Source organism: Ictalurus punctatus, chromosome 29 (genome assembly GCF_001660625.3).
Source record: "Ictalurus punctatus breed USDA103 chromosome 29, Coco_2.0, whole genome shotgun sequence".
In the NCBI taxonomy this organism is placed as follows: Eukaryota; Metazoa; Chordata; class Actinopteri; order Siluriformes; family Ictaluridae; genus Ictalurus; species Ictalurus punctatus.
In genome coordinates, this window is record NC_030444.2 from 8752880 (window position 1) to 8779043 (window position 26164).

Below are 26164 nucleotides of genomic sequence, written 5' to 3' on the forward strand. Positions count from 1 at the left end.
AGCGGTGGATGTAAGTACAGAGAGCCCTTACTGGACACAGTCAGTGCAATTTCTCTTGTTCAGGTTTGAGGGCAGTGGAGGGCAGAAAGTCTGCAACAGGGAAGCAGAGCTAGGCACTTTAGGAATAATCCGGCATAGGATACAGGAAGGCCTTGGCTAATCCAAGGGTAAAGTCAAGGCAGGAAGGGGCAATAGAGAGGTCCTACTCGCTTGAGAGACGTCAGTGCCAGCAGAATAGCTACTTTTAGAGTCAGAAGCTTCTCAGAGGCTGACACTAAGGGCTCAAATGTGGCACCTGACAGACCTTCCAGGACCACAGAAAGGTCCCAGGAAGGTATGCGTGATCTGCGGATGTGCCTCAGCCGCCTGACACCACGTATATCCCTCGAAGTTACAGGATGTTGCCCCCCAGAGGCTCCATCAATAGGGGCGTGGTTGGCCAAAATGGCGGCCACGTAGACCTGATTGTAGGAGGAGCCACTCCTGCTGAGAAACGTCCTTCTAAGAACTCCAGGACAGTAGCTATTGCGCAGTTTGCTGGGGCTAGCTGACATTGCTCATACCACAAGACAAAAAGTTGCCACTTGAGTACATACAATTTCGTCATGGATGGCGTTCTAGTATTCTACATGGTCTCTACAACCTCAGTTGTGAGACCAGAATCTACGAGCTGGTACCCCTCAGGGGTCAGACCCACAGTTTCCATTGTTCCGGCCGAGGGTGATAAATCAGCTCTCCAGCTTGAGACAGTAGAACTGTGCAGATGGGAATCTCTGAAGGAGTGCCGTCTAGCAGGGATATTGTCTCTGAGATCCATATTCAGGCTGGCCAATAAGGTGCTACGAGCAGCAGACGTAGACCGTCTTGGTGAACTCTCGCTAGAACTTGTGGGAGAAGAGCGATCAGGGGGAAAGCATACAGATGTGACCTCAGCCACATGTGCACCATGGCGTCCAGCCCTAATGGTGCAGGAGGAGTGAGGGTGATCCACAGTGGGCAGTGTGTTGTCTCCTTGGAGGTGAACACATCCACTCCTGCTTGGTCAAACCTCCGCCATATGGACTCCACCACTTGTGGATGGAACCACCAATCCCTGGGCCTCAGTCCCTGCCTCGACAGGATGTCTGCCTCCACATTTCAGTTGCCCAGAATGTACATTGCACTCACTAACACAACTTTCCTTCTGCCCAGAGAAGAATTAGTTGCGCCTGCCTGAACAGGGGGCGCAAACATCATCCTCCCTGGTGGTCAATATATGAGACGCCGCTGTGTTGTCTGTAAACACATGGTGACCTCTCAGTTGAGGAAGAAAGAATTTAAGTGCTAGAAATATGGCCCAAATTTCTAGGCAATTTATATGCCACTTGAGATGATGGCCTCTCCAGAGACCATGAGCTGGACAGCCATCTAAGACTGTGCCCCAGCCAATGAGGGATGTATCTGTCATTACCATCTTGCACTAAGAAGACACCCCTAGAGTGTGACCCAAGGCTAGAAACTGGGGACACGTAGGCATTGCCGCGTGACACTGATTCCTCTCAGAGGTTTCATCCTCGGACAAAACCCACAACTTCTCAGCCACCACTGGAAAGGTCTCCTGTGCAATAGGCCCAATGGTATGACATTGACTGCTGCTGATATAAGCTCCAACAGTCTCCCATAGAGACTGGAGGGGATGCCAAGATCCAGCTTCATCTTGTTCAATGTTGATAGGATTGACGCTACTCATGTTGGGGATAGAAACACCCTCATCGTAGTAGAATCCTTATAAACCCTAGAAAAGTTGTCCACTGCACTGGAGAAAGCATACTTTTCTGAGGTTCAATCTGAGCCCAAAGCTCTTCATGTGGGCGAGAACAACATTTTGATGTTGAACCGCCAGTTCCTTGGATCGTGCTAGAATTAACCAGTCATCCACATAGTTTAGTACACGGATGCCCTGGAGTAACAATGGAGCCAGAATGACATCCATGCAGTTTGTGAAGGTGCGAGGGGATGAAACTATTCTGAAGGGAAGAACCCGATCTTGATATGCATTGCCTCCAACGTAAACCCCAGGAACTTCTTGTGACTGGGTGATATTTCTATGTGGAAATATGCACCCTTTAGAGCTATCATCACAAACCTGTCCTCAAACTGACTCTGTGGAACAATAAGTTTGGGAGCCAGCATCTTCAACCTGTATGTCTGAAGAGTACAGCTCAGATAACACAGATCTAAAATTGTCCGCATACTCCTTTACTTTTTGTGGACCAGGAAATAATGGCTGTTCCCTCCCTCAGGGAACGGGGTACATGTTCTATGGCTTCTTTGTCCAAGGGGGATCTTACTTCCTGCACTAACGTCGGGTTCTGGTCTGTGCTGATTACTGTGGTGACCTCCGAAACAGTGGGGGGGTCAAGCTCTGAACTTGACCCGGTAACCCTTTTCTACAGTAGACAGAACCCATGGAGACACATTTGGCAGTAGTTTCCACTGTGCCAGATGGTCTTTTATTGACGTTAACTTTTCCACATTCTATTGGAGGGAAAGCATCAGATTTTCGTTGCCTGTGACAGCTTGCTGGCCAGAGAACACTAAAAACTTGGGACAGCCTTCGCTAGTGGAGGCCCTACAGTAGCACTGGGGGCTAAGTGCCCTAACAACCTCATGTCCCCTGATATGTCCCTCCACGGCCCCTCAGGACCGTTCTTCTTTTGTCTGCTTGGCCTTTATGACCATTCTTAGATCAGGCCTAGTAGCAGGCCGCAACTGTGGCCGCCCGTTTCCCCTGGCTGTCTGCGGGGGTTGGCGGGCTGCCATCCTTGCCTTCTGTGCCTTCCTCACACAAGTGCTAGTGAACTCGACACAACAGGGAAGGAACTGGCTGAATGCTGCCATATGTCAAGCTCAGTCGGCAGGTCTGCTTGGTAAGCCTGCAACACTGCCATTGTTTGCAGTGACCCACAAGCAAGACCCACTACTGCATAGGCCTTGCCCACCAATGCCACGGTGGCCTTACATTGTTTGGATGGCAAAGCTGGCCCCCCTAAATTAATTCCCCACAATGGCCGAATAATTCAACATTGCAGGGTTATAAATGTGGCTTATGCATGGTTTTCCCCCAGAAGCATGATATTTTGTCATGCACTTCTGGAAAATAGGGGAGTTTTCTGCAGTGTGAGGGATTTACTTTCACTGGGGAAAAAAATGCTCATCCAGGCTTAGTAATCACTTCAAGCAGCTCTTTATGTGCTGCTCTCAGTTATTAGCACATCCTTCTGTCTCCTCGGTGTCAGAGAGGAATTATTATTTTTTATTATTGTGTGTTTTTTTTTTCTGGCTTTCCATAGCGGAAGGGGGAGTCGCGATGTGAGCTCGAAAATCCAGCGGAGAGCCGGACCTGGAAGACAGAGCAAGAGCTAGAGCAGCGCTCGTCTCCGGTTCCTTTTCCAGATCCATACGAGATCCCCCGGACCTGAGATGGTTAGATGCTTCAGCAGTGGCTGCCCAGACCCGCAAGGCTCTGAAACCCAACTCACTTCGGCTTCCGAGAAGAGATCGAGTCGCGATCTGAGCTGCCTAATGTAAGGCGTTCACAATACTGCCATTGCATGCTCCATCTCTAGACACTTCACACAGAAAGTGTGCAGTCCTCCCCATGATGAAACAAGAGCATGATGTAACACTTCCTGAATTCTCTCACTCATACTTTTCTCTTTTCTCACGCATTCTTTTTTTCTTCTCTTTTTTTAAACAGATAGAAAAGTCCAGAGATTTTGAGAAAAGATAGAGATGAAATGAAGAGTCTTTTTGTTTTCGTTACACAAACAACCAACATTCAGTCTCGCGGAAAGGTAATAAGGCTGACGGTGCGGTTCAAAGGTGTTGTTTATATATCACGCGACATGCTTAATTGCCACAGAAACTTGCAGAAACGGGCAGGTCCTTGATTCTTTGAAAAGAATACTATACTCCAAGGGTGCTTTCCTTCCTATTAGTTTCTTTGCTGAGTCTGCATCACAGGAAAGTTGATGATTCTGGTTGCTATTTGGTTTGGTTTGCTTTCACACTGCACAAAATTAAATGGACCTAAAAGTTACAAATATTTTGACTGAGGAGCATGTAACACTGAAAACTCTTTGATTCTTTGGTGTGAAAGCTCCCTAATATGTATAATGAAACCCCAAAATGTTTTTTTTTTCCTTCCGTACAGAGCTGAAGAAAAAATCTTGTGATTCCTTGTTCTATCAGAGTTTCTTTTTTTTTATTATTATTATTTTGTAAAGTATATTTACAACACACAAATATACTTTATATAAACACACAAATATACTTGACACAACCAATCCTTGGCTTCGACTCTCTGAGGGCAGATCACAGTTGCATCACCTTGGGGGCATGGCAAGACCTGCCTGACACACCACAGCATTTTGGCACAGTGGTCATCACCCTGGGCTGTGTCACCCTGTCAACCCCAAGCTAAAGAGAGTGGGTGTGTCTGTGGACTTTGAAGAAGGCCAGGTGTCATTTTATGATGTCATATGTCCATGTCTACACCTTTATTGACTCATTCCAAGAGAAAATTTATCAGTTTTTCCCCTGTCCTGCTGTGATAAAGCCTCGGACATACTGAGCATCTTTCCAGTGATGGAGATAACAGACAACAAACAGTGCTGAACATTATTACAAGGACAATAGGAATAAGTTTAAATTGGATTTTTTAAAGACCTGCTCAGTGATTGTATTTTTGGTTATGCAACAGCCAATATGATGTTTTGGTACTTTAAACTGATAGCTATTAATAAATTTTTTAACAAACGCTTTAAGTGCAGTCAATTATTTGTCATGCTGTACGTGCAAATAGACGACTGCTTGAAGCCGTGGGCTGCGTCCCAAACCGCGTACTTACCGTCTATATAGTAGCCGAGATACATGTATTTTTCCCCACTACAGGTCTATAGCATGCAGTTTGGGATGCAGCCGTACTCTCTTGTACGCCGTAAAATGATGAGCACTGCTGTGCGTGATCGTGTCCTGTTGCAAAATGCGTGAAAACTCTCAAACGATGTTCATAATGTGATTAAGGTGTTTACATATGGGTAATACACGTCAATAATGCGACTAAAACAGGAGTACTCCACATGTCTTAATTCGATTAGTGCTTACTTCGAGTATGACCTTAATCAGATTAAGGTAATTAAAAATTGCTGTTTACATGGTAGTTTCTTAATCAAAGTATAGTCTTAATCGGGTTAAGAATGGATTATTGTTGTCCATGTAAATGCAGTGAATGTTGTGTTGTGTTTATTTATTTATTTATTTATTTTGGATTATCTTATGTGATTGTCAGTTCAATGAATCAATGTAAAGACTGTGGCATTCAAGTGAGAAGGCAACCTGAAATTCTTAAACACTACAGACTTAAACATGGCCACTTTGGGCATTGTTTCAAATGTATTCATCCAGGCAGGCCTTGTGTTGATATCTTGAGTTGATATTTAGGGAGTCCTTTACATTTTTCCTTATGCCAGCACTGTTACATAACATGTAATGTTATGTAATATTACATAAAGTAATATTCAAATTTGTAATATTTACAGACAATTGATGTCCATCTAAAGAGAGAAGCTGTCCTCAGAGCTCTTTGCATCTACCTTGTTGAGGATGAGGGATGCCTAGTAAAGAAGTACATGGTGAGTCTGTTTGAACTGTGCATCTTAAATCAATAATCCACCTAAAAGTTGTCTGCTATTTGTTTCCATAGACTGAAGGTGAATGGTGATCAACACTTTGTTGCTCCAAAAGATTTAATGGCATTATCAGTGTATGTGACTCATGGGGTTTAATACAAATCTAATTAGGTGATTTGATTCCTTTGAGTGCGGTAAAAAAATAATGGAATTGAATCACCTAAGAAGTCTAAGAAGTCACACGAGTCAACTGGATTACGCTGGTAGTGCCTTTATATCTTTTTTGGAGCGTCAAAGTTTTTGTCCCCATTACTCTTCATTGCATGGACACAAACAGCTTTACAAGATTTACTAACATACTCATGTGCTAAAGAATAATGCCAAAAGAGACACTGTTTGACCCTCACTGCTCTTTGAGCAGTTCAGCCCAGTCCGCTGAGGACCGTCTCAGCAGTAACAAGAACTGCATCCCTTGATTGCATCTCCCATGGAAGATCTTTCCTTGTGACATCTCTTTGTTTGAGACACCTCATTCCAAAAAAAAATATATAAATAGATTTTGTAAGCAAATAAATAGGAACCACATTAAAATAATGGTGTATACCTTATAAATTTAAAATCGTCAATCAGTTACCAATCAAAAAACAATGTCTAATAACTTCTTATTATGTTTCTTTTTATTTGAATATAGGGCAATCAAAGAGATGACTTCTTGAAAGACCTGGCAAACACCATTTGAAAGGAAGGAGGAGCTCTTGAACACTTTGAGGACATCAGATCTGTTGCAGTGATGCTGGCTACAATCTATGTTATAACTGACTTATAATGCATCCGTAAATGCGTTAATACTCATTAATGAACACCTATATAAAGGAAAACTTGATGTAAAATCTTACTGAAAATGCTAATAAAAACAAAGATGAGTGATTTGTAAATGCACTTTGACTTTTATTTAAACAAAAAAAGTATAAAGACCAAATATTTGAGGTTTTACCTAATCAACTGCATAGTTTTTTGAATATAAACATTTATTTTGAAATTGATGCATGTAACACGTTCCAAAAAAGTTGGGTCGGGGCAATTTAGGACTAATAGCGATGAGACCTGTTGAAATAAAATGGTGATGTGAAACAGGTGAGGCAATCGTCTAATCATAGTATATAAGGAGCCTCCAAAAAGTCCTTCAAGAGCAACGATGGGTCAAGGCTCGCCAATCTGCCAACAGATGCGTCAGTGAATAATCCAACACTTTGAGAACAACATTCCCCAAAGACAAATCCATAGGATTTTGGCCATTTTACCTTCTACTGTGTACAATATAATTAAAAGAGTCAAGGAATCTGGTCAAATCTGAATCATGTTTTGTGGTTCGACAAGTCAACACTTTAAATAGTTTTTGGACAAAACAGCCATCGTTTTCTCCGGGCCAAAGAAAAAAAATACCATCCAAGCTGTTATCAGCGTCAGGTCCAAAAGTCACCGTCTGTCATGGTATGGGTAACTTGCACATCTGTAAGGGTACCATTAATGCAGAAAGATATGTACACATTTTGGAGCAACATATGCTGCCATCCAGAGCAAGACAACACCAAACCTCATTCTGCCTGGATTACAAGCACATGGTTGTGTAAGCAGACAGTGCGGGTGCTAGCGTTACCTGGCTGCAGTCCTGACTTTTCTCTGATTGAGAATGTGTGGCGCATTATGAAGTGCAAAATAAGGCAACAAAGACCCCGTACAGTTGCACAGCTGAAGAAATACATAATGGATGAATGGGGGGAAATCCCGCTTGCTAAACTTAACCAACTGGTGTCTTCAGTGCCCAAAAGTTTAATAAGTGTTATTAAAAGAAAAGCTGTGGTAAATACAATGGTAAACAGTTGACTGTTTACAAACGTTTTTAGAGTGTGTTGCAGTCATCAGATTTGAAACGAGTGTATATTTTCAAAAATAAATTAAATTCCTAACGTAAAACATCAAACAATGTGTTAATGATGTGTTTTCAATATAATACAGGGTGAATAGAATTTTCAAATGACTCTTTTTGTTTGTTTGTTTGTTTTGCCTTTTCCATACTGTCCATACTGTTTTTGGAATTTGGGTTGTAGACCTGTACATCACAAGTAACAAGTAGGTTCACATTTCATGCTCAAATTAAAGAATAATAATAGGAACTAAAAGTAGGAGTTATTAAGAAAATAGGGTTCCCATTTAAGTCTGCTTTATCTCAAGGTTTTTTCTTCAGGTTGTCTCAAAGCTGGTCACTTTGCAGCACAATGATTGGGAGCTTCCTTAGAGCTCTAGGTTACTGTCTGTTTGGATGTACTGCCCATCGCTGTTGGGTTTCATAGTGATTTAATTGTGTTTAGCTGCTATTTCCATAACTCATTTTGCTGACAGACACCAACAGTAGGATTAGTTGCCAAACGTTACCAACTCTTAAAAAACACTGAAAACACAATGCTAATATAAAATCAACCTTACAGATCCCTGCACATTCCAAAAACAAAGAGAGCATTAGACAGTGCAATGGATAGCCATTTACTATACACAGTATAACAGTTTTAATGGTGAGAAATGACTAAATCAGTGGTAGGAACAAAATTAGGGATTCAAAAAAGGTGGTGATGCAGTGTAAATTCTACCTATGTTAAGACATGTACAACTTTAAGGATTAATTCAATTCAATTCAGTTCAATTTTATTTGTATAGCGCTTTTTACAATAGACATTGTCTTAAAGCAGCTTTACAGAAATATCAACATGGTATACAAATATTAAAGGTGCGAATTTATCCCAACTGAGCAAGCCACTGAGTGGCAACGGTGGCAAGGAAAAACTCCCTAAGATGTTTTAAGAGGAAGAAACCTTGAGAGATACCAGACTAAGAAGGGAACCCATCCTCATCTGGGTAACAACAGATAGTGTGAAAATGTTCATTATGGATTTATATGAAGTCTGTTTGGCCTTAGAAGCAGCCGTAGTCCCAGCAGTCTGGAATTGGAGTAGATGAGAGCTCCATCCAGAAGTAGGACATCCGAAAGGATCAGGCAGGTCCAGAGACCAGAAAGGATCAGGATCTCTAGTATCTCCATAAAATCGTGTGTGGCTCGGCAGAAGGAGAGAGGGAGAGAAGAGACTGTTGGGACTGTGCTTAGCATAATAGAAAGTCTAGTCAGGGTAGGCTTGAGTAAACAAATACGTTTTAAGCCTAGACTTAAACACTGAGACTGTGTCTGAGTCCCGAACACTAATTGGAAGACTGTTCCATATCTGTTGAGCTCTATAAGAGAAAGCTCTTTCCCCTGCTGTAGCATTCGCTATTCGAGGTAACGTCAGATAGCCTGCATCTTTTGATCTAAGTAGGCGTGGCGGATCACAGAAAACAAAAAGGTCGCTTAGATACTGTGGCGCGAGACTGTTTAGTGCTTTATAGGTTAATAATAGTATTTTATAATCAATGCGAGATTTCACTGGGAACCAATGCAGTGTTGATAAAATCGGGATGATGTGGTCGTATCTTCTGGTTCTAGTAAGGACTCTAGCAGCTGCAATCTGGACTAACTGGAGTTTGTTTATGCACCTACTGGAACATCCAGACAGTAAGGCATTACAGTAATCCAGTCTAGAGGTGACAAAAGCATGAACTAATATTTCTGCATCATGTAGTGACAATATATTTCTTATCTTAGAAATATTTCTGAGATGAAAGAAGGCTATCCTCGTAATATTATCTACATGAGCATCAAATGATAGGCTGTAGTCAATAATCACACCGAGGTCTTTTACTGCTGTACATGATGAAACAGATAGACCATCCAGAGTAACCATGTGATCAGAAAGCTTACTTCTAGCTACACGTGGTCCTAATAAAAGTATTTCTGTCTTATCAGAATTAAGTAAAAGGAAGTTAGTTAGCATCCAATGTCTAATGTCCTTTACACAATCCTCAACTTTACTAAGCTGCTGTCTGTCCTCTGGCTTTGCTGAAACATACAACTGAGTATTATCAGCATGACTTTGGAGTCTAATTCCATGTTTATGAATAATTTGACCTAGAGGTAGCATATATAAAGTAAAAAGCAGTGGGCCTAAAACAGAACCTTGTGGAAAACCAAATTTAACCTCGTTATGTGCGGAGAAGTCTCCATTTACATCAACGAACTGATACCGATCGGTCAGATAAGACCTGAGCCAGGAGAGGACTGTTCCCGTAATGCCAACATTTTGTAATCTATCAAGGAGAATAATATGATCTATAGTATCAAAAGCTGCTCTATGGTCAAGTAACACAAGCAGCGAGACACAGCCCTGATAAGAGGCCAGTAGTAAGTCATTTACTACTTTAACCAGCGTTGTCTCTGTGCTATGATGAGGGCTAAATCCTGACTGATATATTTCATGAATGTTATTCCTATGTAAGTATGAGCATAGCTGCTGTGCTATAAAGTTTTCTAAGATCTTAGAGATGACGGGAGATTTGACATTGGTCTATAGCTGGACAGTTGAGAGGGGTCAAGGTCAGGTTTTTTAATCAGGGGTTTAATAACTGCTAATTTAAGTGATTTAGGTACATAGCCAGTGCTAAGGGAAGAATTGATTATATTTAAAAGTGGTTCAATTACTCCAGGACAAATCTGTTTAAAGAAACATGTAGGTACAGGATCTAGTATGCAAGTTGATGAATTTGCTGAAGAGATTAATGAATCTAGTTCGGTCTCTCTAAGGGGAGCAAAACACTCTAAACATTGATCAGATATTGCTATATTATCATCTAATGGGTTAGTTATAATACTGTCTGGTTTTAATTTAATAGACTGAATTTCACATCTTAAGCATTTAAGCATATTAAGCATTTTGTCTCATGGGATGACACACTTAACTAAATTCCTATCTGTATGCCAGCAGGTAACATTTCACCACCATAAGACAATGAATGACTTCACACCCCTCACATCTTCCTTCAGTTCTCTACAGAACACTCCTGTATACATCTTGCACCACCTCATATGTCCCATATGCCTTGACATGCTACAGAACCCTGTCACTACCACCTGTGGTCACACATTCTGCAAGATCTGCGTGGATAACCACTCACGCAGTAATGGCCAAGTCTGCCCATTATGCAAGGACAATCTGACCAATCTAAAGGTGAACATTGTCTTAAAAGAAATTCTGAAGGTGTTCCACAAGGCCCAGAGGCCAGGTCCAGATGAATTCACTGGACAGCCGGAGGAGGTCCCCTGCGACATGTGCTATGATAGTCACAAGTATAAAGCAGTCAAATCCTGTTTGATATGCTTGTTGTCCTTCTGCAAAAGACATCTTACTGGACACCAGAAGAAGTTGCATTCCATGGGCATAAGCTGGTGGCCCCACTGAATGAGCTGGATCAGCAAGCATGCATGGTCCACGGCAGGCCTCTGGAGCTCTATTCAGTCAGCGATGGGAAGTTAATCTGCAGTCGCTGTGTACAAGTAGGGAGAAATGTGGTGTCTCTGGAGGAAGAAATCGACAGAAGGCAGGTAAAAAAAAATTACATGCTCTGGTTCTTCTTGCTAGAATATAGTTAGGTCTCTATATTTGTTTTAACATTTGCTGTAGGTTGAATTCTAAAAATGCAAATAACCAAAGCCTAAAGCATTGATAGCACTAATTTTAATATTAATTATAATTTAAAAATATTTGCCTGAAACACCAGTTTTTCCCATAAAATCAGAGCTAATGATGAGAAATGTAACTTTACCCTGCAGTATTCATGCAATATTTACAAATATGTATGTTAATGTCATAAAGCAATAAGCCATGAGAAGGTTTTCAGGTAAGGGTGTTCTTAAGCAAGACACTAAATGCAGTTCCTAAAACCCCCTTATAAAATGACAACAAATGGATGTAGAATGTAGAAATGTAGAATCCAGAGTCTGGTAAAAATGTTTGTTTATTATTAAAAATATTTGCAATAAATAGTTCTTCTGCCACACAATATAGTCTACTACTACTGTTTACTGAAAACAGTAAGCTTTCAGTGCAACACCATTAGGCAAACAGCAAAGATTAGGGCTTTCTGTGGAAAAATCACTGATTTAGGTGTAACAGTTCTGTTGGCTCATACAGAATTTAATTATTATGATGTGGTCACAGGTGTGAGTATTTCAAGGATCTTACAATGTCTTTGAACATTTGAACACTGATCAGATTTTAGAAACAAAACTACTCACTACTAGTTCACACATCCCAGATAGCTTAACATATAGTAGTTACTTGTATGCAATATTTGAAATATTCCAAAATGCACAGGCTGCATAATCCAAATTTCCTGAAGATAATGGGAAGAAAAACTATTTATTTATTTATTTATTTATTTATTTATTTATTTATTGCCTGATAGGGGCACGGTGGCTTAGTGGTTAGCACATTTGCCTTGCACCTGGGGGCTCGATTCATGCCTCCACCTTGTGTGCATGTGGGGTATGTGCTTTGGGGGTTTCCTTCGGGTACTCTGCTTTCCTCCCCCAGTCAAAAGACATGCGTTGTAGGTTGATTGGCATTTCCAAATTGCCCGTAGTCTGTGAATGGATATGTGAATTTGTGTGCAATTGTGAGCGGCTATGGGTTGGTACCCTGTCCAGGGTTTACCCTACCTTGTGCCCCTGGGATAGGCTCCAGGCTCCCTCACAACCCTGCGTAGGATAAGCACTATGGAAAATGGATGGAGGGATGGCTATTGACTGACAAGGTCACTTGGAAAGCACAAACAAAAAAAAAAAGAAAAGAAAAAAGAATAAACCCCTGTTACTCATTTAAAAGAAAAAAATAGTGAAAACGAGATACTTTGGTTTAAGATGCATTTTTAAAAATGATTAATACTTTTTCTTTTTGGAATCAATGCGGGGAAGTGATTTTTAAAAATAGAAAATAATTTTACAGACAGATAACTGGCACTCAGACTGTGGAATCATCCTGTTGATTTGTAAAGATATATTTCCTCACAGGCAGAGCTGGGCACTGTTATAAGTGAGATGAAACAGGGAATACAGCAGAGACAGGAGAAAGTGAAAGAGCTGGACAATTCTGCAGCAAACTGCCTGGTGAGTCTCCATAACTTACCTACAACTCAGCAAAACAACTTATCATTGTTACACAACTGCACTTTTAAATGAATGACCAAATTACAGTGGTGTTTTCATGTACAAATGATTTGATAGCAGCTAAATCACCATTTGGCAGTAATCTAAACAGTTTTACTTGCATCTGTTAATTGGAGAATCTGACTCTTTATGAATAACAACAGATTTATTATTACTTTTAGATTGTGTGGATTATGTAAAATATTAGGATCAGTGCATTAATATAAACATTTGACCTGATAGTACTGTCAGAGACTGTGTACAGACAATTAATCAGCACATTCTGACTCATTTCACTGCAAGATTTATATTTTATATGATTGTGTATGTGACAAATAAAAATCTTGACTCATGACTAATCAGATTACAGCAGTTCTGTGGTACAGTATAACATAACATAAAATAATCAACAGCGAATGAACCTTGAAAAGGAAAGCTACATTTTATGTGCAACACTGATGCCCTCCACTGGTCAAATCTTTACAGGCTCTGATTGACCAGGAGATGAAGGAGATTAAAAAAGTTTTCAAAGCCATAAAGAAGGCAGTTCAGAAAGCAGAGGACAAGGTGCTAAGACCTTTAGAAGACCGGAGGAGACAAGTGGAGCAGGAGGCAGAGGAGCTGAAAAGAGATTTGCAGAGAAAGATCACCACATTGAGTAACACCATCTCAGATCTACAAACACTGAGAGATGAAGAAGATCCTGTCTTCTTCCTACAGGTCAGCAACTAATCACTTGTGGTGTTTCCATCACAGAATAAACCTTTTGTCTTTGGATGCAGACAGTGTAATTTAGCTCATAGTTATATTTAGTACATTAGATGTTTTGTAGAATAATATATACAGCAAGGTTCTGAGTCAACCATCAAGACATACCACAAATCTTTTATTATTCAGATAAATAGGGACAAATCATGTTTTAGTTTGAGAAAACCTTGTCAGATGCCTCTAATGTCAAATTAATATTTCTATATGTCTATATTTACCCACTTACAACTGCCTTCTATACATTATGCATTACAGTCACAATGTCCTTCAGTAAATAATAGCAAATGAGCAAATTCCACACAAATGTCACCCATACCATGGAAGAATAAAGTTCTGAGCAAATGAATAAAACTACTTTTCACATATATGTATTTCACTCCTTTATAACAGTATTTAACTTCTATGGTCCATTTATTCCACAGCCATTTGCCAGCAGTATTTTTTTTTTTTTTCATTTATTAATGAAACACTCTTTATACCTTTGTTAATTTCTAGAAGATTTAATATTGCGGAGCTTCCATGAAACAAGTTAGTTCCTTACAAACTGTTAGGTTGCATTATAAACTTTTATCCCCTCACCAGCATTTCTTTTTTCCTGTTTCTTGAAGTTAATTTGTGAAAGAATGCAGCTTTTCATGTTACAGAGAAACCAAAAAGCATCTTCAAGACATATGGCAGGAAACTTACTTTTTTTCTTTCTTTTTTTAAGAGTTATACCTCTATCACAATGGTAGATAATGGAAATGACTGGGCTTCTATTTTTTTGGATACTGATTTGAGCTTTGGCACAATAAGAAGCATGGAGGTGACCATGATGGCTAATATTAAGGACGAGTTTGAGAAATTCTCCATAATTGGTGAGACAAATGGCTTTTACTTCTTTCCAGTCAAATGTACTATGTACGTTTGGTCATCACTGTGAGTACCATTTATTTATTTATTTATTCTCTCACTTGCCTTATAGAAACTGCAAGGATTAAGAAATATGGAGGCAAGTATGACATGTTTTTAGATACTCAGCACTGGCATATTGAGATCCAATAATATATATATATATATATATATATATATATATATATATATATATATATATATATATATATATATATATAATAAGTAATACAAGTATATGCACAATAATCACTGTATGATGAAATAAAACGAGTCCTTCATTACAGATTCAGACCTTTGGACCCTGATGTAAGACTAGTGAGGCCTCATATTTTGTGGCACAGAAGCATAAAAAAAAACAATTTGTGAAAATTTTGTAACATGTGGACATTTTGTAAATGGTTCCTGTTTAATTTAACTATTGTAATCTGGCATGACTTGTTGTTAAACACGTTTAACTCTGTGCATCTTTTGGAGCACAAAGCTGATACAGTGGGGGAAATGTGTATTGAATGCATAAACATGTTTTCAGTAAATATATTTTCAATGAGGCTTTTTACATGAAATTTTCACCACACTTTGATATTAACTCAAGCAATCCACACATATAAAGAAATACAAACATTGAAGTCCATACAGGAAGTTGTGTGTAATATAGAGGAATAACACTGGGGAAAAAAAGCATTGAATATGCTAACAGAAATTTATTTAATACTTAGTGGAGAAGTCTTTATTTGTAATGACAGTGTCAAAACGCTTCCTGTATGAAGAAATTGATCGGCCACAGTATTCATGTGTGATTTTGGCCCATTCTTCTAAACATATTGTGTTTAAATCTTGAAGATTCCAGGGGCCTTCTTGTGAACCTTGATCTTTAGCGCTTTCCACAAATGTTCAACTGGTTTCAGGTCAGGTGATTGACTGGGCCATTCTTACACCTTGATTTATTTTCTCTGAAACCAGTTGAGAGTTTCCTTTGCTGTATGCTTTGGATCGTTGTCCTGCTGGAAGGTCCACCCACGTCTCATTTTCATCATCCTTGTGGATGGCAGCAGATTCTTCTCAAGAATCTCCTGGTAAAGGGCTCCATTCATCGTTCCTTCAATTATATGAAGGCTGCCAGTACCATGCGATGAAAAACAGCCCCACACCATGATACTTCTACCTCCAAACATCACTACTGGTATAGTGTTTTAAGTGTGATGTGAAGTGAGGTGTCTGTACCATACAAAATAAGGTATTTTACCTTAATAATATGAAAATACATATATGTTTTTGTTCAGCTCCACAAACACATCTTTCAACATGTAGCTTACTAATGTCAGTAGTAGTTAAAGCTAATATTGTCTGATGATACATCGAGTGGGATCTACATCGAGTGGAATCTTTTCATCCCAACTCAATTTCGTCTTACATAAGCTTTGTAAGAGCCTCTTTGCCACGAGAATGACAGGAGCCAAAAAGCCCAAGGGGTCATAGATTGAACAAATGATGGATAAAATGCCCCTTGGGTTACCTCATGGGACTTGATTGCTATACTGAAAGTATATCTTAGCCATTTCTTCTCCAAACATGGTGTGTAGTATGACAGCCAAAAAGTTCAATTTTGCTCTCGTCTGACCAGACTACACTCTTCCAGTATTTCATAGGCTTGTCCAAATGAGTTATATCAAACTTTAAATTAGCTTCAACATGCCTTTTCTTTAGTAATGGAGTCTTGTAGGGTGCATAGAGGCCATGGCGGTGGAGTGCATTGCCTATTATTTTCTCTGTAATGATGGTACCTGCTGCCTCTAAGTGTTTCTGAAGCACTTTCCTAGTGGTCCTTGGCTCTTGGGCTACTCTTCTGACTATTCTTTTGACTCCCTGGTCAGAAATCTTGCATGGTCGGTTGATGATGGAGTGATATTGCTTCCACTTGAGGATAATGGCCCCAATGGTGCTTACTGGAAGATTCAGAAGTTAAGAAATATGTCTGTACCCGATTCCATTAATATGTTTTGCAACAATAAGGTTGGTGAGGTCGTGGGAGAGTTCTTTGCTTTTACCCATCATGAGATGTTTCTTGTGTGACACCTTGGTAACGAAAAGCCTTTTTATAGACCATCAATTTACTAACCCAGCGGATATTGATTTGCACAGACAGGAGGTATAATTACTTTCTACTTATGGATTTCAGCTGGTTCCTTGTCTTGGAGAACTGCTGTTTCTTAGCATCTTCAATACTTTATTTCCTGCGTCATTCCACTTTATTACACATAACTTTATTTATGGACTTTAATATTGTGATTTTTTGTGCTTTATATTTGCGGATTTCTTGAGTTCATATTGATGTCTGGTGAAAATTTCATGCCAATAACATCATTGGAAATATATTTACTGAAAAAAATTTGACGCGTTTGATACTTATTTCCCCTGCTGTACAATAGCTAATGGTGATTGTGTTAAAGCAAACGATCAAGCAAATAAATAAATAGGTAGATAGATAGATAGATAGATAGATAGATAGATAGATAACACAGCAGTTGATAGCTATGATCAGGAACATGTTTGCTGATTCATTATTTACATCTCTGATCTTACAGTGGATGTGACTCTGGATCCCGACACTGCTAATGCACAGCTCCTAATTTCTGATGACATGAGACAGGTGCACAGCTCTGTGGAGAAAAGGGATGTATCTGATTGCCCTGAGAGTTTTCATATGTTTGGCAGCGTTTTAGGACAGAACCTGCTGACTGAAGAAAGGGCCTTCTGGGTAGTGGAGGTTGGGAACAAACGAGGCTGGGATATTGGGGTGGCAAGAGAGGAGGCAAACAGGAAGGGTGCACTCTCCCTCAAACCAAGCCAAGGATACTGGGCAATTGTGCATTATAATGGCAATATTTATGCTCTGGAAGACCCACCCACCCTGCTATCTCTTTCAAATAAACCCTGTAAAGTAGGAGTGTTTGTTGATTACAGTGAGAAGTTAGTCTCCTTCTATGACATGGAAGCAGAAACTCACATTTACTCATTTACTGACTGTGCATTTGGAGCAGTAATTAAACCCTACTTTAGCCCTCACCTTAACGAGGATGTCCCGTTGGTCATTTGTCCTGTCAATCTCTCTATTTAATGGGAAAGGTCATTTTTGAGCAACTGTAAACTGTAAAAGCTGTACTGTACCAATTGTACTATATCAATTTCATAGAACCTTATGCAAGAATTGTTAACAAGCATATACTATATTCATTTAAATACATGAAGGCTTTTAACTTTAATATTGTATAATATTGTGATTTTAATGGCAATATAAATATATGCAATCCATTTGATTCTAAAATATATATCACCAGGAATGGTTATTTGCAGATAAAGGGGTGAAAGGCTCTTGTGTGGTTATTAAAGTCAGTTCATAATCATTAGGCTTCTAAGATGGTTGTTATTTTAATGCAATGAAGTGTACTGGGCAGTGAGATATCAATGATTTGCAGCAGATAATGTAAGAATCAGTTGATTCTTTTCTATGTTAAACTAGAGTTTCTATGTCTGACTCTTCTTTTTAAGAGCTTTGCTGTAACTAAAATATTAAAGTAGATTTTGCATGTTTATGGTGAATTTGCTAGCATGCTACAGTGGAACTTTTGATGATTAATGATTTGTTAGGGGTCCACTAAATCCACTAAAAACACATGTATGTGCATAAACCTAAAAAAATATAACAACAACAAAACATTCTAATGTATCCAGGGTGCAAGTTGCTCCAAAATAAGGTATTTTACCTTAATAATATGAAAATACATATATGTTTTTGTTCAGCTCCACAAACACATCTTTCAACATGTAGCTTACTAATGTCAGTAGTAGTTAAAACTAATGTTATCTGATGATACATCGAGTGGGATCTACATCGAGTGGAATCTTTTCATCCCAACTCAATTTTGTCTTACATAAGCTTTGTAAGAGCCTCTTTGCCACGAGAATGACAGGAGCCAAAAAGCCCAAGGGGTCATAGATTGAACAAATGATGGATAAAATGCCCCTTGGGTTACCTCATGGGACTTTATTGCTATACTGAAAGTATATTTAAATCCTTATTTAAATCCAGAGTTCTCATTTCTTTTGCTCTATCCTCTTCAGGAATTTCAGAAATCATGGCACGATCATTACTGATCCATTTGTTAAGTGGAAACCACCTTTTGAGCATACTTCTGTTAGCTATTGATACAGAAATATTGCTTGTTCTGTACTAATGACTGCTTTCAGGCGGTCATCTACGTAGAAGTTCTGCCGGATGGTATTCGTGACTTCTTCCAGATACTTCCCCTGATTATGATCTGCTGTTTTCAGTAAAGCGTATGTTGCACAGCTGGGTGATGACACTGCACCGAAGATATGCACAAGCAACCTGTGTTCCACAAGCTCTTTAGAGAGGTCTCCATTTGGCCACCAGAGAAAGCGCAAGAAGTTAGCGTCTTCCTTTGCCACTTGAACCTGATGGAACATCCCTTAAATGTCGCCGATGAAAGCTACGAGACCTTGCCGAAAGCGAAGCGATATGCCAAGTAGTGTATTGGTAAAGTCACGGCCTTGAAGCAGTTCCTTATTCAGAGAAGTTCCACCAAATGTTGCAGCACAGTCAAACACCACATACTTTTTTGTGGGTGGTAGACACCATGGTGAGGCAAATACCACACCTTACCAGTTTCGGCTTGCAACTCGCTCTGAGGAACAACTTCACCATACCCCTTCTTCATGATGTTGTTCATAAACGATTTGTACTCATTATAAAACGTTCGATCCTTTTCGAATCTCTTCAGCAGATGTTGAGTTCTTTGATGGGTTATTTGCCTGTTGCGGGCATGATCACATTGCTGTTACAAAAGCGGAGTTTTAAGTGGTAATGACCATCTTTAAGTTCAGCTGAAGTAGAAATGATACTCATAAAATGTTGATCTTCCTGTGACAGTTCATTCTTTTCTCCATAGTGCTGTTCTATGAAATCCTGATTATATTGTTACATCAAAAGGTTTTCCAGGTTAGCAACGGTTAACCTATTGACTTGAACAGAGGTATCCTTGTCATTTTCGATCCCGCCTTGGCCGAGCGGACCATTGATAACCCAGCCAAGAAGGGTTTTAACAGCATAGGGCCCATCACCTTCACTGTTAATTATTCTCCAGGGTTCTAGAGCCTTCGGTGCATTGACACCTATTAGTAGGCCAATGGTTGCATTGATTTGAGTCAAGTCGACCTCTTTAAGGTAAAACCATCTTTTCTTTATTCGGTTTATTTTGGAATACTTCACATACTTCCATTGGATGATTTTTATTGCAGAACATGCAAGGCTTTACAAATGCATCAGAACCATTCGTTGTATTTCCACTTTGCTTTTTATTCTTTGATGGCTCAGACTTTGACACTTCAGTGATTTTAACTGTATTTCCGAAATGCCATTCAAGTTGTTCCTTAGCTTCCTTATATCCCTTTTCCGGTGACATATGAAAACAACTGCGGACAAGGTTTCTTGGTTCTCCAGATGTGTATTGTTCCAAGTAATTTAGGCTTTGTTGCATATTGTCAGTTTTTGTTTTGATGGTCTGCTCAAAAGATTGTATGAAAGATCTGAACTGCAGTGGGTCTCCATGAAAGACAGATTTCTCTTTGTGAAAGTTGCGACAATGCACTTTGCTTTATCAGTAGTTCTGTGATTACATTTTGCCTTTTCATGACATCCGTGAGGGAATCATCATCCAAACGAGAGATATCTCTCGGAGCTTCCTTTTATAATGAACTTTGCATAGGCCTTCTGATAGTGATTGAAGATGGGTCTTGGGTCTCCAGTTTCACTTGTGATGGCATATGTGTCACTTTGTTAGTGGAATTTTGGTCAGAGTATGCTCTGTGTTTTGTTTGAACCCTTTTTGTTGTCATTGGAACAATATATTCGGTTGATGTTCTAGATGAAGTTGTGATGTTACTTGTTTGGGAGTGCAAGAACTGTGACTCCGTCAGAGCATTTATTTTGGCTTCAGCTTCTGCTATTTTCATTTGCAATTTAAGTTTTTCTTTCTTTGATTTTATTCTCATTTCTTCCATGTCCAACTCCAGTTGCCACGGCCCAGTTTGTGCCTTTCAAACACTGTTTTACTCACGATTTCACAGAGATGATCTTCCCAAACTTTAGTGTCCAAATATATCCTTTTCCAGTCTTTCGAAGTCCAAACTCTGCAATCCATTCACTCTTTTGACTTTATGTGTCGGCGATTTGTTTGATCCCGGGGAAACGTGGGAACCAGGTTGGATTAACGCACTCTCCTCGCATACCGTTGATAAAAAGTCCTTTATTTTCTTGACAGAAACAAAATGATGGATGACAACTTGTTGAAATGAAACCGTGCTATTAAACTTAACGTAAAATTTCTTTTTCTGAACTGGCTTGCAGGAGCGTGGTCAAAAAAGGTGTGCTTCCCTGCTCTCCGTCCACCCTGTCGGAAGGTTTACCTACGTCATATATACCTCCCACACCAAACATGACCCACGACCCAGGAGCAAACACACCACCACACCTCACAAAACGTAACACAATCCCAAATACCAGATCACGCTAGCTCCTTCATACACCAAACAACCCCAAATTCCAACTCCACAATAAAAATGGCAAAATGGCTGTAACAACAATATCAATATTTATACATTGTAAAACCAATAAACCAATAAGAAATCAGTACGGTAGACTTTTACAGTAACTGTTATGTACACTTACTTTGCATTACTCTCACTGAGCATGTGTAGAACATATACAGTTAAAAGTTACTTTAAAAGTTACTTTGATAATATTATGTTCTGTAGATGATGAGATATTCATAGACTTCGCATTTTTACATTGAGGAACATTATTCTGAAATTGTTCCACAAATTGTAGACGCAGTTGGTGAACTTCTGCCCATCTTTACTTCTAAGATACTCTTTTTATACCCAGTCATTTTACTGACCTGTTGCCAATTAACCTCCAGCTCTTTCTTTTTAGTAACACTTACTTTTTCAGCCTTTTGTTGCCCCATCCCAACTTTCTTTGAGATGTGTTGCAGCCATAAAATTCAGAATTACCTTTTTTTTTTTCTAAAAATGGTATATTTACTCAATTTAAACATTTGATATGTTTTTTTTTGTTTTGTTCTATTGTGAATAACATGGGTTTATGAGATTGTCAAATCATTGCATTTTGTTTTATTTACATTTTACACATTTTACTTTTTTAGAATTGGGGTTGTAATATCAAGGCATATACTGTAGTTTTCAGATTCATTCATTTATTTATTTATTTATTTATTCTGTTTTATTTATTTATCAAAGTTAGTCTCTTACACATCATCAATACAAGTTTCTTATAAATAGACAACATTATTTGTTATATCAATTTTTAAAAATCCTGAACTTCAGAATGCCCTCATTTCCTTGTTGGTTCCATAATTACAAAATATTTCTTTATTGCTAATCAGCATGAATAACACAAAAGACTATTTTATAGTGACTTTTTTCTTGAACACCAGGATTTGCTCCTCTTTTGAAACAATTTCTAAAGCACTGTACCAAAACAAAGCTTCAGACGTCATTGATCACATATTTTTGGCAGAATGAATCAAGCAAAGGTTTGTGTGTTTTGACACATGCCTTGGAGTTCAGGATTAAGGGTGACATCACTAACTCACAATAGATCTATATAAAGTCTTGCTCTTGCTTTTTTTAGTCATTATTGTTCTGTGCCTTGTGTTTTCTAGTTTATCTTACTCCAGTGCTGTTGGCCATCCCCTTGACTCATTGCCTGTTTAGTGGTTTTGAATATTGTTATTCCCTTTGACTCTGTCTGCCTTAATGACAGCTAGTGGACACTTAAAGCTTAATAAAATCTTTCCAGGAAACTGCTGAAAAATGTTTGGCTTCATTAGGCTGTAAGTGTCCACTAGGGGCCTCTAGTAAAAATATAGACCAGTGTACCTGCCACCTGTTCATGCCGAAAAGAAACAACCTGCTGTTTCTTATAAATAGACAACATTATTTGCTTGCTTTTAGTTTAACCTAAGTTGTGGTTTTTTAGGTAATTGATAATCATGTCCATAAGATTAAAAGCTACAGAAGTATAGTGTGCTTCAAACAGAACAGCAACAAGTTTTCTTTAAATGGGTAGTGAATAGGGTGTTGAGATTGAATGTGTATTGAATGAATTTTTACATAGTCGGATTATAGACTACTCAAAACAGCTGACCAAAACTGGACCCATTCTCTAAGGCTTAGAGAATCTCATGAGAGATTGCATGAGAGATTGCTTGCTTTTAGTTTAACCTAAGTTGTGGTTTTTTAGGTAATTGATAATCATGTCCATAAGATTAAAAGCTACAGAAGTATAGTGTGCTTCAAACAGAACAGCAACAAGTTTTCTTTAAATGGGTAGTGAATAGGGTGTTGAGATTGAATGTGTATTGAATGAATTTTTACATAGTCGGATTATAGACTACTCAAAACAGCTGACCAAAACTGGACCCATTCTCTAAGGCTTAGAGAATGCTTAGAGTCTAAGCATTCCATTAAGGCAGTTTTGAGTTATCACTGTTGATGTTATTACTGGAAATCAACACAAGCATCCATATTGAGCTTCACCTGAAAGTGCCCTACCTTGACACCCACTTCGAAGCTCCATCCTAAATCCTATAGATAAATAGTAATTTAAAAAGCTGGCAGTTGTCACATCACCTGTCACTGTTGAAACCATAATTGACAACTTCCATGATCAGAACTACAAGCATGTCACATCTCTCTCTCTCTCTCTTTCTCTCACCTTGAAAGAATCATGCAGAGTCACCAGTGAAGGGCAGAGGCTGCTGGTGACATGCTCTACAGCGTAAACAGACATGAGAGATGTTCCCAATGTTCCCAATACTGCAGAACACAGGAGCTTCTTATCGTTCACCATTCTAGGGCAGGAAAATCAGTTCAAAGTTCTGCCATTCTGGCTATCTCTAGACCCACTGGTTATTTTGAGATGCATAAAGGCTGCCTTGTCATCTCTGAAACCCATCTCTTGGTTCCTCCACTGGAGACAAACATGCACATCTCCTCTTGCACATCCTAAAGCTCAGTCTCAAGGTGAGCTCACAAAAGAGCTCCCTAACACAAAATCAATGAGTATGATAGCCACCCTTTGGCCAAGCTAATAGTTCGCATTCCAAATGGGGAGCAATGTGGTTTCTGTATTGATCCACAATAAAAGTCAGAACAAATCAACTAGAATTTAGGGTGGCTGGGTGGCCCTGTGGTTCTTTCTACCTGTTCTGATACACTATCATATTTTGCCATTGGGTCTGCTTAATCTGGAAACTTCTCAAGTGGGCTCACTAGTGGCTAGCCTTACTGAAAGCATCTTACCTACCAAGTACAATCGAGGCAACACATATGACCAGGTAAGTCATGCTTGTCTCTGACATCAAGCTGAGTCATTGTTGATCACATGCTATGGGTAAGAACAGATACTAAACTTGATTTTAGCCAAAAGGCAGAGAAGTGATCCTGTGGATAGAGGCAATGTCATTCTGGAAGAGACCACTCCAATCAGGATAGAAATGTTTCATCATAGAATGACCCATCCCTCTAAGTAGACAAGTGGACCTAATACATACCAGCAAAATGCCCCCCTTTCATTTTTTTTCTTTAATTTGTTATCTATTTGTAGGTAGCATGTTACCTATAATTAATTATGCAAGGGAACAGGGAAAGGGAGAAAAATGCATTTCAAGACTTCATTCCAATTCCACTGAAAGATGCCCTGCCTCTACAATTAGAAGCTAATGTACTTAAGGAAAAATATTACTGCAAAATTAACCCTTTCATGCATGAATTATGAAATCCTGATCAATGATTCTTTTTTCTGTGTTTTTACTCTTCTTTAGGCATAAACATGTCATTTTTACTTTTCATTTTACTTTTACATACATTTTAAATGAAACTATTGAAGTGTCCACTCCAGTGGACTGCATACATGCAAACGAATAATTAGTGTCCACTATAGCGGCTGTTTTGCAGTTATTCTATTAAAAGCCTGGCAATAGCCAGAAAAGGGCTTTTGAATAGCTGTCCACTGTAGTGACCACTATGCATGAAAGGGTTGAATAATTATATATAACTAAACTCCAATTCAAATAATTCTAAGTTTACAATGGGAAATTAGTTCTCATTTTATTAGCTTCATCCACATCATTCTCTGTCTCATCACCTGGCCGCTGTGTAGGTGATGCAGTTCACTCTGATATCAAGAGTTTAACATAGTCTCCTGCTTCCTCCGCTGAAATAAAGTCCTTCTGGACACCGTTATATGTAATGCGAAGCCGAACTGGATGAAATACTCCATAGCGAGCGCCCTCAATACCACGAAGTTGACGCCAAACCTCGTTAAATGCAGCTCGGGCCCGGGCTGTCTTGGCTGTGTAGTCAGGGAAAACGGAGATGGTCAAATCCCTCACTTTAATCCACTGGAGCTCTATCGCACGGCGTAAAATGTCAACACAGCTGTGATAGTGGAATCTGCACACAATAGCTCGAGGTTGTTCACCAGGCTTGGGCTTCGGCTGAAGGGTCCGGTGGGACTGGTCCAAAACCGGCTCCTTCTCCAGATCAAACGTCTCTTTTAACAAGGCCACTACAGCAGCAGTTGTACAGGTGTCAGCGCCCTCTGGAACTCCCACTATCCTAACGTCATTGCACCGTGACCTCGACTCCAAATCCTCACATTTATTCTCTAATTGAGTCACGGTCGCAGTGAGAGACTCAATAGTAGTCTTCATATGAACTATGTCATCGGTGCAACCAGAGAGTGCGTGCACCATTTCCCCAACAGTACCTTTCAGTGTTGATATGGTAGCCTCGGTAGCAACTTTATCACTAGGTATTTGTGGCTGTTTGACAGAATCCAGACAAATTGCAAATTCCTCTGATGGGATGAACTGGAAGCAGAGAAAATATACATAAGATAGGGCAAGGCCTAATCATCCTAAACATCAACACTCCACTACCCAATAAAACTTTGCTAATCATGCCATGCTAATTAAGTTGCCATAGCTAATTAAGATGCCATAAGCTATATCACCCTGCAGCTCTTGCCTGGTTTCCCAATGAAGCCAAGCAGGGTTGAGACTGGCCTGTGCCTGGTGGCGATTGAGGAGAAACCCCCCCCCCCCCCCCCCCCCCTCCAATGTAAAGCACTTTGAGTGCCTAGAAAAGTGCTATATAAATTATATTATAATAAGTTATTATTATTATTGTTATTATTATTATTATTATTATTATTATTATTATTATTATTACATTAATATTGCTGTTCTCTGCAGCAAGGTGCACCATAGAGGAAGTAAAAGGTGCCAATAAAGGATAAATGGCATGTTAAAGCCAATATGAGTCACACTTCAATATGAATCACTGATACAAAAATAACACCACACCTCTAGGAATACTTTGTGAATTTTAATGAAGTAACTGCAAGATATTTGCAATGTGTCATAGTATTTTAGTGGGCATCATAATGTATCATAAGGTTTTTGTGGAATCTGCAAGACCAAGATACAGTTTCTGTAAATTAGAAGGTTGTAGAAGGTTCCTTGCCGGCACTGTGCTGTTGTCAAAACTGAAAACGGTGCCTACTGGAGTGTAATATGTGACTGCTTCATCTGTACTGGCT

General features: G+C 39.3%; 2 pseudogenes; one reads left to right on the forward strand and one right to left on the reverse strand.

The window, feature by feature from the left end:
* Positions 1-8360: 8360 nt before the first annotated feature.
* On the forward strand, positions 8361-25655 carry LOC128629396 (E3 ubiquitin-protein ligase TRIM21-like; annotated as a pseudogene).
* On the reverse strand, positions 23851-24002 carry LOC124626592 (uncharacterized; annotated as a pseudogene).
* Positions 25656-26164: the final 509 nt, after the last annotated feature.